Here is a 19,963-nt window from a genome sequence, read left to right as displayed (position 1 = left end):
TTATATGAATTGTTGAATGTGAAACTGATGATGTGCCCTGTAAACTTTCACTCAATCCACAATAAAAACCTTAAATTAAACAAACAAAGAAACAAACATATGGCTGAAAAAATGAGAGAAAGCTTTATGAGACAAAAAGATAAAAATATCGGGCTATTGTTTCCAAAGAAACAGTTGCTAGAACCTTCTAAGCTGACCTCTCTGACTTGAGTTAACTCACCCAGCAAATCTCCTCTGAAGTCACTATTTTGATTAGATTTTTTTTTTTTTTTAAAGACATAGTAATGAAACTAAGACAAGCATATTACTGAAAGAACTTGTGTGCAGCCAGCTGTTGATGGAAGAGACACATTTAAACACATTTTGCTTGGAATAAACCCATGTGTGTATAAACTAGAACCCTAGAGACAGTTGCTTTTTGACCCTTGTGTTTGTGTGTGTGCATGTGTATGTGTAGATAGAAGAGAAATTTGCTTCAAAGGATTGGCTCATACAATTGTGGATACTTGAAAGTCCACAATTTATAGGTCAGGCAGTAGCAGGCTGAAGATTTCTTCATGTTTGTATCCCAAGATCTGCAGGTGAGAGGAAAAGTGCAGGGAAGAGAGAGAGAGTTCTGCCAAAACATCTATTTATAATGTAAAGGAAAACGACACCCTAAAGAATTCCCCTTTCAACATATTATATTATATTACATTAGGAAGATAATTTAATCACATTACATTAGATTACATTGTAGAGCAGCAACGAGTCTTATGGTGGTGGTTGTTGTTAAGTGTTGTCGAGTTAATTCCTTCTCAGAGTGATCATGTATAGGGGTTCCAAGGTTTAAAATCTTTTAGGAGGAGCAGAAAGTCTCATCTTTCTCCTGCAGAGTGGCTGGTGGGCTTGAACTATTGACTTTGAGGTTCACGGTCCAGTGCTTATCCTATGGAGCCACCATACTTTCACCACTAGTCTAGTGTTTGACAAAACGACTGAGAACCATTGACACAGAAAATTGGCAGGTGCCAAGAATAGAGAGGACCAGGTACCTGGCCAAGCTCACATGGCCTGGGAGGTTAGATATCATCTTGTCCAACTTTCATATTTTACTGAAGAGGCCCAGCCAGCCCAGGTGACTTGCCCAAAGCCACATAGAACTCCTAGCTCCCCAAATCACCCATGAGTGGTGTTCCCAGGAATGTGGTTCCTGAAGTCCGTCTCATGTTCTCTCAGAGGGTTATTCTTGAACTGTGAAGGGGAACGAAACTGCTTTCCTCCTGTGTTCCAGCCCCATCTGCGACCTGAGTAGAAAACCTCTGCCCAAGAGTGAATCCTCTACCAGGACCTTTGGACAGACTTGGTAGGTCTACATTTCCTAGAGTCTGGGTAGAATTGGATCTGGACATAGTGGCTTTGTTTATGAGAATGAGGATATGGGAAGAACGAGTATTGGGTAAATTGTCTACTGACTATTTAGTGCTGTAGGTGGGTAGACTGGGAAGAGGTGAGCTTGTGGAGGGAATAACTGAGTGTTGTTGGGTGGACTGGTAGGCTGAGTGTTGGAAATGAATAGGCCTGGTCATAATGTGGGAGTTCCTGGGACACCCAGAGGTACCTTAGAAGAAAGGCCTGTCATCTGCTCCAGAAAGGTCACACTCATGAAAACCCAATAGAGCACAGTTCTACTCTGCAGCGCATAGGGTCACCATGAGTTGAAATGGCTCAACAGCTGCTGGTGGTGGTGTTAGGTGAGTGGATATGGTAACGGATACACAGGCGCAATTACCTGGGTAGGGTGTTGTGGTAAGCCTGGTAGAAAGTGTGTGTGCCAAGTGGTGGGTTAGTAGGGTACGCATTGGGTGGACTGGATATTAGCTGGGTAGGTTGGCAGTAAGGAGGGAGACAAGGGATTGGCTGGTCACGTGGGAGTGGGTGGTAGTCTGCCTGTAGAGAGCAGGTTGGGTACACAGACTATAGCTGGGCCTGTGTCCAGGCTCCTGAGTCTGGATGCTCACTACTTCTTCTCTTTGACATTTGATATTGGGCAGCTGCTGGGTGTCAAATGCCTGGCTCCCACTGCCTCCTTCAGCTGTAAACCAACCTCCAGCCTCCACCGCTTCCCATCCACCAATTAACCTACTCTGGTTCTGAAGAAGTGGACCCAGGGAGGGATGAGTGGCTATTCAGAGCAGTGGTCAGGGCTCGGCCTACTCAGGCCAGCCCAGAGTGACCTTGGATGCTTTCTGGAAACCTCTGGCAAGAATCCTCCCATCTCACATTGCACAGGCTCAGCTGTTTGGGGAGGAAGAGGAGTGTGGGGAGGATGCAGCAGGCGGCTTTCCACAGAGAGGGTATAATCAGGATTTCTGCAGAGCCAGGCTGGCTGCAGGTCTGAGGATCCCAGGATCCCAGGAACGGCATGGCTGAGGCCTGGGGATACAGACAGAGCCAGAAGGTGAGGGGCTGTCAGGGAGGAGGGGAGCAGGAGAGGGAAAAAGACCCACTCTTTTAGAGACTTTACAGAAGGGCTTGGGTGTGAATCTGGGCTGGCGTGGGATTGTGTACTCTCCAGGAAGAAACATTTAGTGGAACCAAATTAGGACTAAGCAGTTTGAAAGGGGAGCCATTGAACCATCATTCAGAGGCAGTCTGCAGAAGTGCTTCAGAGAAGGGACTCCGGAGCCAGGGAGCCAGCCTGTTGGTAATGGAATCCCGCCTCTGCTACTTCCTGGTTGTGTGACCTCAGAGAAAGCCTTTGACTTCTCAGTGCTTCACTGTCCTCAACCAGGAAATGGGGGTGTGAGGGTCAAATGAATTGATATGTGAAATCAATTGTACTAGGAAAAGTGGATGCCACATGGTTAGTAGTTTTATTGTTAATGTTATTAGAGGACAAGACTTGCTGACCATTTCTCATGACGCTCATCTTGTCCTAGGGATAGGTGCAGGGCAGCTTCACTCGCACTGAATCATGACACTGTAGATCTTTGAAAGCAATAAAAGGGCTTGAATTCATTGAGATATTCCAGACAGAGAGTATTTCATTGACACCCCAAGCCCACATGTATCAGAGTAAGGAGCCCTGGTGGCACTATAGGATAAGCACTGGACTGCTAACTACAAGGTCAGCAGTTTAAACCCATCAGTCACTGAGGCTTTCGGACCGTAAAGATGTACAGCCTCAGAAACCCTATGGCTGGCTGTGTGCCAAGTTGATTTCCAACTCATAGTGACCCTGTATAGGGTTTCCAAGACTGTAAATCTTTACGGGAGCAGAATCCTTCAGAAACCCTCTATAGAGTCGGAAGACTTGTATTAAACTGTATCAGAGCCATCACTTTATTACCTTATTCAGCCCCAAATTGAGGAGGGAGATGGGAAGAGAAGGAATGGGCCTTTAAGGAAGTGCCTTCCTGGATTAGGGGACACTTCCCTAGAAGATGCAAACAGTTCATATGCTCTGAGGCTAACAAGAAGATTGAAGGTTTGAGTCCACCTACAGGCACTTAGAAGAGGTGACCTGAAAAGTAAGTCCTTGAAAGCCCAATGACCAAACAATGTTGTTGTTGTGAAGTGCCGTTAAGTCAGTTCCAACCCATAGTGACCCTATATAGGGTTTCCAAGGAGCATCTGCTGAGCTTGAACCACCAACCTTGTGGTTCAAACCGACTTTGCAGTCCAGCACATTAACCCACAGCATCACACCAGGACTCCACGACCAAACAATTGTTGTTGTTAAGTATCATGAATTCGGTTCTGACTCATAGTGACCCTGCACAAGGTTTCCAAGGCTGTAAATCTTTACAGGAGCAGAAAGCCTCAACTTTCTCCTTCAGAACAGCTGGTAGTTTCGAATTGCTGACCTTGAGGTTAGCAGCCCGATTTGTAACCACTACGCTACTAGATTAGTAGAGGATGTGCTTGCTTTGCACATTGTGCCCTTTTAATAATAACTGCCTATATGGGCAATTATTCTCAGGAAAAGACCAAAATGGATGTCAGAAGAGACTCTGAAACTTGCTCTCCAGCATAGCAATGCTAAAGCAAATGGAAGAAATGAGATGGTCAAAGAGCTGAACAGAAAATTGCAAAGGTCAGCTTGAGAAGACAAAGTAAAATATTATTATAAAATGTGCAAAGATGCTCAGCTTTTCTCAAGCTGGGGGAACTGAAGAAAAAACTTCAAGCCTTGACTTGAAATATTGAAGGATTCTCTGGGCAAAATATTGAATGATACAGAAAGCATCAAAAGATGATGAAAGGAATACAGAGTCACTGTACCAAAAAGAAATGGTTGATGTTCAACCATTTCAAGAAGTAGCATATAACCAAGAACCAATGATACTGAAGGAAGAAGTCCAAGATGTATTGAAGGCATTGGCAAATTGATGGAATACAAATTGAAATCTTTTAACAAACTGATGTGGCATTGCAGGCACTCATTCATCTGTGCCAAGATATTTGGAAGCCAGCTACCTGGCCAACTGACTGGAAGAAATCCATGTTTATAACCATTCCAAAGAGAGGTGACCCAATGGAATGCAGAAATCAATATTGTATGCAAGTAAAATTTTGCTAAAGATAACACAAAAATGGCTGCAATCATACATTGACAGAGAACTTCTAGAGGTTCAAGCCAGATTCAGAAGAAGAAATGGAACAAGGGATATCATTGCTGACATCAGATAGATCTTGGCTGAAAGCAGAGAATACCAAGAAGATGTTTACCTGTGTTTTATTGACTACACAAAGGCTTTCAATTGTGTGGATCAGGACAAACTATGGACAACATTCTGGAGAATGAGTATTCTGTAACACTTAATATGCTCATGAGGAACCTGTATATAGACCAAGTAGCAGTTGTTTGAACAAAATTAAGGAACACCAAATGGTTTAAAATTAGGAAAGATGTGTGCCAGGGTTGTATTCTTTCACCATACGTATTCAATATGTATGGTGAGCAAATAATCCGAGAAGCTGGGTTATATGAAAGAAAACATGGCATCAGTGTTGGAGGGAGACTCATTAACAATCTGGATACGTAGATGATACAACCTTGCTTGCTGAAAGCGAAGAGGACTTAAAATAAGTACTGATGATCATCAAAGACCACAGCCTTTGTTATGGGTTACATCTCAATGTAAACAATACAAAATCCTGACCACTGGACCAATAAATAACATTGTGATAAATGGAGAAAAGATTGAAGTTGTCAAAGACTTCATTTTGCTCAGATCAACCATTAACACTCATGGAAGCACCAGTCAAGAAATCAAATGATATATTGTAACAGGCAAATCTGATGCACAAGGCCTCTTTAATGTGTTGAAGAGCAAAGATGTTAGTTTGAGGACTAAGGTGTGTCTGACCCAAGCCATGGTATTTTCAATAACCTCATATGCATGCAAAAGCTGTACAGTAAACAAGGAAGACCATAGGAGAACTGATGCATTTGAGTTGTGGTGTTGGAGGAGAATATTGAAAGTACCATGGACTGCCAAGAACAAAGAGATCTGTATTGGATAAAGTACAACCAGAATGCTCCTAGGAAGCCAGGATGGTCATATTTCGTCTCTCATACTTTGGACATGTTGTCAGAGGGACCAGTTCCTGGAGAAGGGCATCTTTCTTGGTAAAGTGGAGGGTAGGAGAAAAAGAGGAAGACCCCCAACAAGATGGATAGACACAGTGGCAGCAGCAACGGGCTCAGGTGTAGCAACGATTGTGAGGTTGACAGTGTTTTGTTCTGTTGTGCAAGGGGTCGCTGTGAGTTGGTACCGACTTGGTGGCACCTAACAACAACAACAACAATATGGGATCAAACTGACAACAGTTTCTCAAAAGCTTAGATAGGAAATTTAGAAGGCATTCGTTTATGTTAATGGAGGAGAGATAATTCGGAATAAGAAAATGGAAATTATGGCTCAACTTAAAGAATGTCATCGAAGTCACTGAAGTGTACATATAGAAACCATTGAGTTGATGTATATTCTCAACAACAATCAAAAGTAAAATACATTTTAACATGGAAAGAAAAGAAACATGAAAAGCCTACGGAGCATAGTTCCACTCTGACACGCACAAGGTTGGCATTGATCCAATGGCAACTGGCATTTGTAAGGCAGAAAGTGGGTTGCTGCCAGTCCCCTACCCTTAGGCATGTGGAAGGACAGGTGTGGGGACCGCAGGCCTCTGAGGACTGACCACAGGGGGAGATGAGAAGGCAGTTGGACGACCCTCTCACCCTGTGAAGGCCTAGGCATCCTCTGTGTCGCCAGGAATGGCTCTGTGGAAGGGACTGTCTGCCGGAGAGGAAGCCCAGAGCGTGCCAGGCCCGCTGGGGCTGTGTCAGGGGTGCAAGCTAGCACTCAGACTGCAGCTGCCCCCCTGGCCCATCCCCCAGGAACTGTCAAGTGCACCCCAGCTGGAGGCCAGCTGTTCACTCTGGAGTCCTAATCTGCTCCCAGCCACTTCCTGCTCCCAGCCACTGGCCCCTTTTCCTCCCTAAGCTAGTTTCAGACATAGAACAGAGCCTGGGTACTACCTACTTGACCCCCAGGGCTGCACAAAGGCATGGGACCAGATCTTGGAATGGAAGAGGCATATGTAGGTGACCCAAGAAGCTGAGTGGTAGAAACCACTGTGAGTTCCTGGAGAAGTCAGCCTCCATCACTGTGTCTTCTCACCCTTGGCCATGAAGTTATGGGTACTTTTTCATTGGAAGGGGTGAAATGGAAGAAGGCATTGGTTATCTTTTTTTATAAAATGAAACTGGAACTTTAAGCATGAACTGACTATCTTGTTATTAAGAGTTGTCGAGTCGATATCAACTGATAGCGACTCTGTTTAGGGTTTCCAAGGAGTGGCTGGTGAGTTTGAAGTGCCAACCTTGCAGTTAAAACTGATTTTGTGGTCCAGCGCTAACCCTGCAGCGCCACACCAGAACTGATTACTAGAGCCACAAAACTATGACCTCTCTTGTCTCTGGAATCGTCAGAAACACAACACGTTGGTAGTTAACTACAACCGTATCACTCCCACTACCGAGACACCACCTTTGGTACTCAGCACGGGGAACCAGCAACCTGGGGCCTCTTCGTGGGGCTCAGGTATCTAAATGTCTAATTGAATTGGCAAACGTGGGGGCGGAATGTGCTGGTGTGCGTGCATGTGTGTGTATGAGCATGTGTGTGGGTGTGTGTGAATGTATGCATACTGCATACACTCAGGTGTCCACGCATGTGTGTGTGTGTGGTCCTGGAGACAAATCAGGCAGGAAGGATTCATCTGTCTGTTCTGCACCATTTACAGCATAAAGCATTCATATAGTAATAAAGTTAACAGGAGACCCATCGTTTCTTCTTCCCTTGGAATTAGGAGGATGAAAGGGAAGAAATACAAGTCTTATTCTTGCAATATTACTAAGAAGAAATGACTCAGAGAGATGATCTGACTTGTCCAATGTCACCCCAGGAGTTAGAGCTAATCCAGGCCTGACAGCCAGATGTCTGAGTCCCTTGCAGGGCAGGGATTCACAGGCTGCTGTTGATGGGCTCAGAGTGACTTCACGTGCTCTCCTGCAGAATGGCTTGAAGGGCAGATATGGTGCTTGATGCCCAGGCTTTTCATGGAGAGGAGGGGAAGCACAGGTAGGAAATTCAGCAGCAAGAATAGAGGGCAGGTCCAGGTGGAAGCGTGCATACTTACCTACACCACACCCTCTGTGTGCTAGCACCTTCAGACATTCATCCGGAACCAGACTCCTGTCCGTGGGGATTGCTCTTGCCACAGCCACCAGCACCCTGGCTCACTCATCCTCACCTCCCCCACACAAGGCATAATCCAGCCCAGAAACAGCCTGTCCTGTGCATTCCCTCTCCTGATGTCACATGAGACACTGGGGGCTCCAACAACCCCCACACACACCTGTTCAGACTTCTAGCAGAAAGCACACTTTCCCAGACTCCAAAACACATACATCCAGACCCCCAACACACACACACACACACACACACACACACGCACGCACACTTGACCATCATCTTGGGCTGAGATCCCCCAGATGCAGACCCTGAGTCAAGGGGGCTCATCTAAGTAGATTGTTTGGGGAATAATTCCAGGGGGCACTGGTGGTGAACGGAGGGATTGCTCAGGGAATGAAAGAAAGCCAATATGGACATGATACCAAACCTCTTATCACTATGGGCAACCAGGGTTCCATCCTGCCCAGAAACTCTGGGAGACAAAGTAGAACCTGCTTCAATGGCACCCCAAACAAGAGAGGAGGAACTGGTATATTCATTCACCAACTGCCATCAGTCAAGGCGAAGGCTTGCTCCTAGAAGGCATTAACTCTCTGGCACTTCCAGACTGTCTCTCACATGGAAATGTGCCTCACACTGTTGGGAACTGCCCAGCAAGGGACTCAGACATCTGGGTTCCAGGCCTGAACTTAGCTCCAGCTCACTGGATGATCTTGGACAAGTCACATTACCACTCTGGGCCTGAAACTCAGAGCCCAGAGGAAGTCCTTAGGCAAAGAGATACAAGGCTTGCATTTGTGTGGAAAGGGGGGCATGCTGAGGGCATGCAGTCAGACCACTCATGTCCACACCATCATGTCAGTGTCTAGGCATCAGACACACACCTGTGCCTGGATTTCCAGTCCTTCATCAACAGAGAAGTGGTCAACAGAGCCGACATATCACACTGGAACCGAATGGAAGGGATACAAGGACAGACCTAGCCAGCGGGGAGGTCTCACAGATTGGTCTGAGCTGTCAGTTTGGAACTCGCCGCTGGACCCTGTGCATGCGGATGGGAACTGGAGAAGAAGGGGAATCACCATAGCTCTTTGCCAACTTCCCCCTTCTATTTTGCAGCCCCTCTCTTGACCTTCCCCCAGAGGAGCACTGTAAGCAGGTCACATCATTCATCTCCTCAAGAGTCCTTAATGGCTCCCAAGTACCTTTGGATGGAACCCAGCTCCTTATGTGCAGTGAGGAAGAGCGTTCCAGGAGAGGGAACAGCAAACACAGCAGCCCCAAGCTAGAGCATAAATAGCCAGGAGGTAAGAGTGGCTGGGCTTTGGGATTGGGCTACAGGGGGTGGTAGGCACACCAGAGACAGAGCAGTTAGGCAGCTGATGTGAAGAACCTTATAAGCTGATCTTCAAAGCCATAGGAGTTAGTGAGCCCAGGATGGAAGTGACAAGAACTGCATGGTAGCCAGCTCTCTTTGGCTGCCTCTTAGAAGGGGACAAGAACAGGGCTCCCACTCTGGGTGAGGAGGTCCTATTCTGGACTTGTTGTTGTTAGGTACCATCGAGTCGATTTTGACTCATAACGACTCTGTACAGGGTTTCCAAGGCTGTAAATCTTTACGGGAGCAGAAAGATGAGGCTTTCTCCCGTGGAGCCACTGGTAATTTCGAACTGCTGACCTTAAGGTTCGCAGCCTGATTTGTAACCACTACACTATTAACTTTCTCTATTTGACAGTGTATAAAGCCCCTAGGCAATATTGCATTTGGCAAATCTGCTGCATAAGGCCACTTTAAAGGGTTTAAAGAGCAAAGATGTCAGTTTGAGGACTAAGGTGCATCTCACTGATCCAACCCATAATATTTTCAATAACCTCATATGCAGGTGAAACTTGACAAGTAAGGAAGACGGTAGAAAAATTGATGCATTTGAGTTATGGTGTTGGAAGAGTTCCATGGACTTCCAGAAGAACAAACAGTTGTGTGTTGGAAGAAGTACAGCCAGAGTGCTCCTTGGAGGCCAGGATAGAGAGATTTTGTCTATCATACTTTGGACATATATCAGGAGGGACTGGTCTCTGGAGGAGGATATCATGCTTGGTAAAGTGGAAGGTCAGCGAAAAAGAGGAAGACCCCCAATGAGATGGATTGGCAGCCTAGGGTTGGGCTCTGCTTCTTTAACAATAGAGCAGCCACCAAGACCGGGATGAGCAGATGAGGTCCAGAGAAAGGAGAATTCTGAAGCACTATCTTCTAGGTTTCTCAAGGTTCCATGCTCCCTTCTAGAATGAGATCAATGTCAGTGTTGTTGCAAAGTGCCATTGAGTTGGTTCTGACCCATAGTGACCCTGTATAGAGTTTCCAAGATGTTGGTGAGTTGGAACCACCAACCTCACAGTTCAAACCAGCCTTGTGGTTGAATGTCTAACCTGCAGCACCACACCAGGACTCCAGAATGAGATCAATTGTTGTTGTTAAGTGCTGTTGAGTCAGTTCCAAACCACAGTGACTCTGTAGAGGGTTTTCAAGGAGCAGCTGATGAGGTTGAACCACCAAACTGACTTTGGAATCTAGTGCATTAGCCCACAGCACCACACCCCACAAATCAGTGTGGTCTGTCCTTAACCCATACCTCTGCCCCTTCCTTGGCTCTTCATGAGGGTTTGCTTGCCTGTGAATTTCTTTCTTAATAAGCTTTGTGATCCTGTTAATCCCTTGTTTTGAAGCCCTCCATGGCTCCCCATTGCCTCCCTTTGGCGGCATTCAAGACCTTTTATAATCCAGCCCACTTGTGTTCCTGCCCCTCCCCCGTGTTCCTGCCAGTTCTTTGTGTGTTTTGTCTGTTCTTCCTCAAACATGCATGAATTTGGGAGCCTCCTTATTTTTACACACAATGGCATTTTTTCTTTCCACTTGAAGAAATGATCTTTGTACCCTAACTAGAATTACTTCCAAAGTCAGTCACCTGCCCTGTGATGTCATTTCTATAGAGGTTGTGAGGAGGACCACATCCACTGAAAGAACCCAGTGTGTTTCCCTGTCCTGTCCTCCTTGAAGACAGAATCCTGTCCTCCTTGTCACAGAACCCAAGGCATTGCTGCTACAGACCTCTGAGGGAATTTATGAAAAGACCTAACCAGGGTGGTCTTTACAAGGGAGCTCAGAAACCTGGAGGTGACCTTACTTCCATTCCTGATTCCAGTCATCCCTGCCCCACCTTCCCTGATCGCTTCTGACAACTGGACACAACCTTTCATGCCTCCAGGAGAAGGAAGGCTAGGACTAGAGTGTAAATGGCTCATCTCTGCCCTGCTCTTGTGGGAAGGGGGAGGGCTCAAAGCCTGAGGAAAGTCCTTTGAAGGGCAGGGAGACAGAAAAACAAAACCTGAGGCTGGAGGTTGGCTTTGTGGCTCTAGATGTTCCACTTTGTCCAGGCCTCTGGCCTGAGGACTCCTGTTGGGAAGTGGGAGGGAAAAGGAAGACAAAGGAAGAGGCAGTGATTCCCAATGATCCCACCGCTGCTGACCTGGCTCTCAGGGGGTCCCGATCTCACCCTGGAACGGAGCCCAGCTCCTTTTCCTCCCAGGGTAAACAGATGACTTAAAGGCTTAGGGGGGAAAACAGATATCCCTGAAGACCCAGCTGGCCTCCATGCAGGGAGTTTACTTGTTCTTGGAAAAGCAGCTCTTGTCTCTTTAGCCCTGAAAAACCTGGTACCCCCTTGGCCCACCAACAGCCCCGAGGAGGCCTCTATTTCCTCAAATTCTAGCTACAGGGGAGAGTGATACTTCCAGAAGCCTGTTTTATTTTTCATGCACAATTTCCCCATATGCAAATGCTGCTGGGGGTAAGGAGGATGAGCAGGGAGTGGTCCTGTCTGCAAGTGAAGTGGTCGTGTGGTGTGGCTTTGGCATGAGCCCAGCACTAACATGGCAGTTGTTGTTGTATGCTGTCGAGTCAGTTCCAATATACAGCAACCCTGTAGGCCCTGTGGGGTTTCCTAGGCAGAGCTCCAGGTCCTTTCTCCATGTAGTACTTGGTTAGTACTTTCTTTCCATTTGCAGCCAAGTGCTTAACTACTGTACCACCAGAGCTCCTCTTCACCAGCAGTGGGGTGAGTATTACAGATCCAATTGTATCCTCCAAATCTATGTTCAGGATAAGCACTGGAATGTTAACCACGAGGTCAATGTTCAAACCATGAGCCACGCCTCAGAAACCCAATATGAGGTCAGTATGAGTCGGAACCAACTTGACAGCACTTACCAACACTGTTGTTGTTGTTGTTGTGAAGTGCTGTCGAGTCAGTTCCAACCCATAGCGACCCTGTATAGGGTTTCTGAGAAGCAGCTGGTGAGCTTGAACTGCCAACCTTGTAGTTCAAGTGGCTTTGCAGTCTGGTGCATTAACCCACAGCGCCACACCAGAACTCCCTGTTTCTCAGGTATGTATTGAACTGCAAGGTTGGCAGTTCCAGCTCACCAGCTGCTCCTCAGAAACTCTATATAGGGTTGCTATGGGTCGGGATTGACTCAAAGGCACTTAACAACAACAATTGTTACCAACAATACATACCTGAAAATATGACCCTGCTGAGAAATAGGGGGTCTTTTGTTATGTTAATGTGGGTGGGTCCTAAACCACACGCATATGAGTTGTAAAAAGATCAGACTAGACACAGAAACACCTGCAGGGGAAAGACAGACACCACCTATGGATTGACTACAAGCAAAGGTTCGGCAGCAGTCACCAGAAACCAGGTGACAAGTCCTAGAGGCCACGGATCCCACTGAGCTGCTGAAGTGAACTTTTAGCCTCCAGAGCTGTGAGAAAGTAAAGATCGTCTTTAAAGCCCCCACTTGTGGAATGTCTGTTATAACAACACTTAGAAACAAGTCCCCCGAGCCTTGTACCTCCCCACATACAATGTGGACACGGAATGGCATCTACCCAAAAGGGTTGTGGTGCTGTCGGCTAAAGCACTGGACCGCAAGGTCGGTTTGAACCACAAGGCCGGCAGTTCAAACTCACCAGTGGCTCCTCGAAAACCCTATACAGGGTTAAGTCACAACGACACTTAACAACAACCAAAAGGGTTGCTGTGACTTTAAGTGACGTAATACATGCAAAGAGCAGAACAGGACCGAGTACACAGTGAGTGCCCCACAAATGGAAGTTATTATTGGAGTTTTATTATTCTTAATGGCACAGGGCTGCTGCCCTTGGAACCTGAATCCCACCCAAAAAGGCTGAGTCCGCCTACCCCAAACACTCGGGTGAAGAATGGAAGTCCTAGCCCCACCTCCCCAATCCCAGCCATCTCTCAACAGTGCACAGGACAGCTAACCATAGGGTCAGTGGTCTAAACCCACTGTCACTCCTAGGAAACCCTATACAGGTTCAACATAAGTCAGAACCGACTCAACAGCACTTAACAACAACACTGAATCTCTCCAACGAAAGTGCCAGCCTCCATGCAGATGTCTGCTCTCTGCCGGCACCCAGATACTTGCAAACATCTGGATGGTGCATCTTGGCTCGCTCTGCATAGTGCAGATGCTTGGGCACCATGTGGACCCGCCTTTCCGGCCTCCCCGTTGGAGTGGGGCAGGGGCTTAGCGTGTTGTGTCGAGCATCTGTGCCTGAAGAGAGCTCAGGCCTTGTCTTCCCTAAGCAAGGCCTCCTGACCAGTGGCCTCCTGACAGAAAGGGGGTTTGACACGGTTGAAGCAGTCACCCTGCTCCCGGAGCCACCTGCCGTGGGTTGGTCCCTGTCCCCACTGGACCCTGCACATGTGATTGCCAGCTGCCCCCTGCCAGGAGGTAGGCCAGAAATGCACACAGGGATGGTGGGGGGTGGGGGTGGGGCACATGGATTTCTGCAGCCCCACAGCCTGGGCCTGTGTTTGGGAGTGAAGAGACCCATGAAATTGCTACTCGACCTTGGACCAGCCATTTCCCTTTCCGCCGCAGACGTGCATTTAAACAGTAGGAGGTTGGGCAGGACCAGTAGTTGCTCAATCTGTCCAGCATCCGTCCAGCATCTGTCTGAAGTGAGATCCCACCCTTCTATCTCAGTCTCCACCACCACCATTCCCAGGTCTGGGGAGGGGCCTGGACCTGGGGCCTTTTAGCAGAGGCCCCTAAGTGTGCCTCCAGGTAGGGAAGTCTCTGGCTCAGATGATGTGTCAGGACCTGCTAACCTCCTGGTGGCCTCTGTGTAATGTCCCCTGGACCTGATTCTCAGTCTCACAGGAAGACTGGCTGTGGTCCTCAGAAAAACGCAGGAGTAGATCTCATACTAGATCAGGGCAGGGCAGCAGGAGGTGGGAGAGAAGATTCCTGGGTCAGAGTGAGAGGGACCTGCGTGTCCACATGTATGCGTGCACATCCACATTTGACATCTAAATCAGGTGTATAGCCCACTGCCCTGCTGGCCACCTCTGTGGTACTGCTGAGGAGGGGCAGGTGCTGAGAGAGCAGGCAGTAGGTACCCTGGGTGAGTGGCAGGGCTGAGCTCCTGCAGAAGGGGCTAGGACTGAACCAGATGAGAAACAGGCTGGACAGCCAGGCCCAGAGAGTCAGCTCACCCAAGTTTCATTTGCAGATGGATCATTGGGAGAATGCAGCAGGTCTGCAGAGACAACCCCCAAACTTCCAGGATGTCTGGGTGGCCTGAAGCCTGTGACCCTTCAATTCATCCTGTTTCCATTCTTCCCTCTCTGGGCTTAAGAGGTGACGTGAACTGGGAGCCGAGCAGCGGGACTTGAGTTGAGGATGTGAAGGTCCTTCCCTGTGGCTCCACATCCCCATCGTCCAGATCCATCTCACAGTCCTGCTCTCTCCCCAGACCCCCAGCCTCCAGGCTGTTGTGCTGCCTCAGTATCCTGCTCCTCCACTCTGGTCCACCAGAGGAGGGGCTGCAGGCTGGGCAGTGTGGGCAGAGCAAGGTGCAATGAAGGGATTGGCTGACCTATCCAACAGCAGCCCTCCAATCCGCTGTCTTCTCAGCAGGGGAGAATCTCCCTGTCACTGGGGCTACTTTGAACCACATGTGGCTAGACCGATTGTTTGTTCTTTTCCCCAACAAGAGTCGGTCTTCTCTAGCTTCATATACACAGGTGTAAGCCACATACACAGAAGCACAGAACAGAGGTCTTCTCTAGCTTCACATACACAGGTGTAGGCCACATACACACAAGCACAGAACAGAGGTCTTCTCTAGCTTCACATACACAGGTGTAGGCCACATACACACAAGCACAGAACAGATACTTTTGTTTTAAGACCTATCCCAGGCGCTGGCTAGCCCAGCAAAGCCGCAGCCTTGCTGGAGGATTCTGGATCAGGGCTGGGTCAGGCTCAGTTGCAGGAGAAGACTAAACCAATGACGACAGTAAACATGAGAAGCTCACTTAGCACTTACTAGGTACCAAGCACTCTTGGAATCACTTAACACCTAACATTCCTAAAAGGAGTCCTGATGTGGCACTGTAGGATAAGCACTGGACCACAAAGTTGGCAGTTCAAATCCACCAGCCACTCCTCGGAAATCCTATACAGGGTCACTATGAGTTGGAACCGACTCGATAGCACTTAACAACAACAGGACCCTAAGAGATAGTTACTATTATAATTCCTATTTTACAAACAGCAACAAAGGCTCAGAGAGGTGAAATAGCTTGGCCAAAGTCACACAGTGGTAAGCAATGCCGACAGGATACAGAACCACCATGTGCTTAATAGCAACACCTTTTAATTTACTGAGCATGACCCAATGGCATACAACCAACAACCAACAATGTGTCAAGTCTACAACTCAACTACTAATTGAAAGGTTGGAAGTTTGAGCCCATCCAGAGGAGCTTTGGCAGAAAAGCCTGGAGAACTACTTCTGAAAGGCCACAGTCATTGAAAACCTTATGAAGTGTACTTGTGCTCTAACACACATGGGGTCACCAAGAGCTAGAATTGACTCAGTGGCAAACCGGTTTGGTTTTTAACAATTTCCCGTTCATTTGCTTGTTTCATGAGGGTTCCTGCTATTTAGGAATCAGGGTTGGAGGACAGGGAAGCAGAAAAGACCACAATGAGCGATTTGCAAAAGAGTCACTGAAAGCTAAAGGGAGAAACTCCATGTATGGCAGAGGCTGGCAAACCTCTGCAAGGAGCCACAGGGGAGTCTTGTAGGCTGTCTCCATCTGCCATTGCAGATGAGCGTGATTGTGTTCCAATAAAACATTGTTTATGGGCACTGAAGCCAGTGTTCATTAAGGAGCCCTGGTGGCACTGAGGATTACGGGATGGGCTACTAACTTCAAGGTCAGTGGTTCAAACCCACCAGCCACTCAATGGGAGAAAGATGAGGCTGTCTGCTCCCATAAAGATGTATGGAAACCCTACATACAATTGCTATGAGTTCAAGTCAAGTCTTTGGCAGTACGTTTTGGTTTTGGCTCTGGACATTGACATTTGAATTTTGTATAATTTTCATGTATCACAAAATGTTATTCTTTTAATTTTTTTTTCAACTATTTAAAACTATAAAAACCATTCTTAGTTTGTGGGCCAGGTGGTGGGCTGGATTTGGCTCACGGCTGTAATTTACCACCTCCTGCAGAGGTACTGGTGTGGCACTGTACGTTAATGCACCAGACTGCAAAGTCACTTGAACCAGAAAGCCAGCAGTTCAAGCTCATCAGTCGCTTCTCAGACACTCTACACAGGGTCACTGTGGATTGAAATTGACTTGACGGCACTCAACAACAATAACAGAGGTACAAGCCGTCCAGTGCTGGACTGTGGGGCTGTGCTGGTTCCTGCAATTGTTCAGCCAGCCAGAGTCTCTGTCACTGGATGCCGCATCTCAATGTCAAGCAGAATCAGAGTTCAAAATGAAAGTTTAAAACGTGATAAAATACATATAACATCAAATTTGCCATTTCACCCATTTAAAAAGTAAATTGCCAGACCTTTCTTCTGAGATGCCTCTGTGTGGACTTGAATGCCACTAGAACCTTTCAGTTAGCAGCCAAGTGTATTAACTGAGGTCATTTTCACCATGTTTAAGTGTATAATTCAATGACAGTAATTATATTCACAGTGTTCTAAAATAATCACCATTATCATTGTCTGAAATTTTTCCATCACCTCAAACAGAAACACTGTATCCATTAAACACGAACACCCCATTTCCTACTCCCCTCAGCAAGTCAAGCTCACCTATACAGGTGCCCCTATAAAGGGTGGCTGTGGGGCAGAACCGACTCAACGGCACTTAACAATTCTAGATATTTTGCATAAGCAGGGAGACATACAATACATGTTCTTTTGTGTCTGACCCGTTTCACTCAGCATAATATTGTCAAGGTTCTCCCATGTGGAGCATGTACCAGAATTTCATTTATCTTAATGACTGAATAATATCCCATTGTGTGGATGTACCTGGTAGCATTGAGGATTGCAAGCTGGGCTGCTAACCACAGGTCAACAGTTGGAATCTACCAGTTGCTCTGTGAAAGAAAGATGATGTTTTCTGCCTCCGTAAAGATTTACAGCCTCGGAACCCTCTCTGTAAGTCGGAACTGACTTGACGACACACAACCCCCACCACCACCATGGATGTCTGACAGTTTGCAGATCCATTCATCTGGGGATGAACTGGGTTGTTTCTGCCTTCTGGCTTGTATTTTGTCAAGGATGGATTTTTCCCAGATGCCCGAGTGAGAGGCTGTAAGGAGAGGAAAGCTGAACAATGACCAGGCAAACAAGAACAGCAGCTCCCCACAAGAATCTGGCTGCCTGCATCGTACCTTGTACAAGGGCAATGTCACTGCCTCATAGTGAGAACGATGACAACTCAAAGTCCCTGCAAAGAGTGAGGTCCCCTTCATCTGGGACAGCACCCTGCCCCACAGTGTACCATGCCTCACTGGAGACGGCATGGCCCAATGCAAACGCCCATCCCAGAGCTCCTCAAGGAGTGACGGTGAAGAGATGGATGGATGACAAGGGAAATGCTTCTTTTGTCAGCAGTGTGGGTGGTGGGGTAGCTGTGAGGCTGTGGTCTATCTGCTATTGTTGTTGTTTAACACTGTCTCTCCTTCCCTCTCCATAGCCCCAGTGCAGAAGCAGTTGCTACAGCTAGTGCTGGTTTTCCCACGGGGAGTGGGGGTCCTGATGTCTATTCCCACTGCAGGCCAGCCCATGAGAATGCCTTGCCTGGGTGTTGCAGGTCCAGGGGACCTGGATGGGGCTCCATGCTGGCCTTTGCTCACTTCTGATTCACCTTCTTGCTATAATCAGTGCTCTCCCTTGCTGACCTGCTTAACACCCTCAGTGACTCTCAGAATAAAATTCAAACTCCTTATCCTGGCCAAGAAGGCTCTGCAGTGGTTGACCTGGGCACATTCCTTTGACCTCACCTCCTGCACCTGTCCTCAGCTCAGGAGGGCCAAATGATCTTATTATGCCTCCAACACCCTTAAAACTTTCACCTGTGTCCCCTCTGCTGTGAATGCTTCGCTTTCCACAAGTCTGGCTCCATCAAACCTTTAGGTCTCAGAGCAAATACTATTTCCTACAGGAGTCCTTCTCAGACTGCCCTATCTGAAGTGGTGTTTCCCATCACTCTCTCGTGCCCCTCAGTTTGTGTCTCCCTTCACAGTCCTTGTCTTGGCCTCCACAGAGGCGAGGCAGAGCGGCGCCACATGGGGAACCACAGCAGCTGCAGGGCCCAGCCCAACCCTGCTGGACCCACCAAGGCTGTGGCCTCCCCAGCAGTTGCCAGGATGAGCGGATAACCCAGTCCACAATTACAGGGGAGTTGATACTCGTGGGCATGACTTGCTTCTTCCCCCTGCAGTGGCTTATTCTGATACTCAGTGGTTCAATCGGACTGTTTCCGAGGCCTCGCATGTGACTGAGCAGCCAGCTGCACTGTCTAGAGAAGCTAAGTGGTGACATCTTGTTTTTCGTTTTGCTCTTTCGCTGCCTTACTGCTCTCCTTCCTTTTTCATGCTTCCTAAGGGTGCATCCCACACTAAGGTATTAACACACTAAGGCATTGCCTCCTTCCAGGGGGCCCCAGGCTAAGGTGTTTGCCTTGGTAAAACTAGCACAACACTTAGCACAAAGTACTAAAGATATTTGCTGGGTGGATGGATGAATGGAAGATTTAGCTATTCAATACAGTAAGGAGTATTCTCTTAGTCTGAGAGACAAACATAGAAAGTCATATGAAAACATAGGCACACCCAACCAAGGAACTACTGCTCATATTTGCCCCACCTTCCCCTCCCTCAGACTAAAAATACACACACCTCCTGGCCTGTGTCTTCCAGGTCAAGCCTCTTATGAGTGAACCTATTTGTAGATTTGGAAAAGGGAACCCTGACAAATGGAAGGAAACTCTCCAGTGGGAAATGAGGTCAGGGTGAAATACGCGCTCTTGCATACCAAACACTGCTCTACGCTGGAGGAACTGGAGGTGTAGCCATGCGGCAACCCACTGAGGTAGCTTCTAGCATTCTCCTGCCATATTACAAATGAGGCAACCGAGACAGAGAGGCTAAGTATGTCTTCCCAGTGTCACCCAGCCAGGAGCAGGTAGCCACAAGGCTTGACTCCCAGACATCTGGCACCAGCTTCTGTGCCCCAAGCACCATGCTTACCAAGAGTGAAGACAATCCAGGTCTTCTTGTTTACCCATCAACCTAGTCAGGGCTGCCTTCAAGGAAGCTGGCCAGGCAGGGGTGGCCTCTCTTGTAGGAAACCCTCACCTATCCATGTGATGCTGGCTGGACACCAGAGAGCTGCCCTCAAATAGCCACCCAGAAGAAAGACCTCCTTTCTCTCAGTTTGGGCCTGTCTGAGAAGGAAGAAGGAGCAGCCACAGACTGACCTATGAGGAGACTTAGGAACCTCTAGTTGCAGACTTCTCCAGATGAAAGCCCACTAAAGACTGGTTGTTTCAGGTGGAGGGTAAGTGCAGGGAAAGGGCAACAAGTGAGGGAGAAGAGGAATGTGAAGTGGTCTCAGCCCCTCATCAGCCTCCAGATACTTAGTTCCCACCCCACCCCACATCTGTCTAGATCTGCCCCACTACCCAAAGCAATCTCTGTACGCACTCTGCGTTCTATGTAACTGTCTATATGTTGTACATGTGCTCTTGGATATTGCTCTTAATCTATTTGTTTGCCTGTTTATTGTATGTCTCC

Source organism: Chrysochloris asiatica, unplaced genomic scaffold (assembly GCF_000296735.1).
Source record: "Chrysochloris asiatica unplaced genomic scaffold, ChrAsi1.0 scaffold00020, whole genome shotgun sequence".
In the NCBI taxonomy this organism is placed as follows: domain Eukaryota; kingdom Metazoa; phylum Chordata; class Mammalia; order Afrosoricida; family Chrysochloridae; genus Chrysochloris; species Chrysochloris asiatica.
The sequence above is the reverse complement of the archived record's forward strand: the minus strand, read 5'-3'. Positions refer to the sequence as shown.